General features: G+C 46.5%; 1 pseudogene; it reads right to left on the reverse strand.

The window, feature by feature from the left end:
- Positions 1–203: 203 nt before the first annotated feature.
- On the reverse strand, positions 204–548 carry LOC122748804 (annotated as a pseudogene).
- Between the last annotated feature and the right edge of the window lie 649 nt (positions 549–1197).

Genomic DNA, 1197 nt, shown 5'->3' on the forward strand with positions numbered 1-1197 from the left:
AAATTAAATAGCTCCCAGACTATATTCCAAAGGCTGGGAAGAGTTCATTTAAACAATTCTCAGGTCACACAAGTCAAACCTCAATTACACCTGAATTTATTAATGTTCATAGAGAACCCTCACTGCATCAGAACAAGCAAAATGACTGTTCATATGTATAAAAATAGAGTAAGAGTCCCAACATCACATGCTGACAGTCTGGATCACTGCTGCTGAGAAATCTGATCTTGCTCATCTCCGGCTTTCAACCCCAGAAGCTCTGTTTTGAGTTCACCACGTTTTGGGGGGATTTCAGGTATGGTCAGATCGGGTCGGTAGTACCTGTGCACCACTTCTGCCCCCCGCCAGCACGGCCCCCCATGCTGGCTACGACCATTTCAGGTAGGTGGGCCACGACACGCCCGCGGGCATGGCGAGCTGGGGGGCTCGGACCTGCAGAGACAAGGGAGAGGAACTAAGACGCAAGCCGGGGACAGGCGCCCCCGCAACGGGGGCTTCTGGCTGCGCACCCACTTCCAATCGACTGATCAATCGATTAAGATCGGCATTAAGAGCCTATGGGTGTGCTAAGCAACGGCTGCTCGGGAGACCTGCCGGGCTTGGGAATGCAGCTCCCGGAGACGGCTGCAGGATCCACGGTCAGCCAAATGCGTAGCCTTCCAGGCCTCGGTCCCAGGCATCCCTCCCGGCTTCCCCGCAGCGGCTGCTTGCAACACGTGCAACTCAGAGGCAGAACCTGGGCACCAGCTGCAGCCGGAGCGGGAGCTCGGCGGCTGCGCCCTCTCTAGTGTTTTTAATAGGAATTGATGTTGTACTTTGTCAAATGTTTTCTCTGCATCTATTAAGATAATCACATGATTTAGGTTAGTTTTGTTATTGGTGTGGTTGATTATGTTGGTAGTTTTCCTACTGTTGAAACAGCCTTGTATTATTCCTGGTATAAATCTAAACTGGTCATACTGTATTATCCTAATGATAAATTGCTATAATCTCCTTGCTAATGTTTTATTTAAGATTTTTGCATCTATATTCATTAGGGAAATTGATTTATAATTTTTCTTTCTCTGTTTTGGCTCCTAAAATAAATTTGCTAAAGACTCCTTCACCTATTTTTCCAAATAATTTGTATAGTATTGGAATTAATTTTTCTTTAAATGGTCAGTAGAGTTCACTTGTAAACCATCTGGAGCTAGAGAT

The sequence above is a fragment of the Dromiciops gliroides genome, chromosome 1, assembly GCF_019393635.1.
Source record: "Dromiciops gliroides isolate mDroGli1 chromosome 1, mDroGli1.pri, whole genome shotgun sequence".
In the NCBI taxonomy this organism is placed as follows: Eukaryota; Metazoa; Chordata; class Mammalia; order Microbiotheria; family Microbiotheriidae; genus Dromiciops; species Dromiciops gliroides.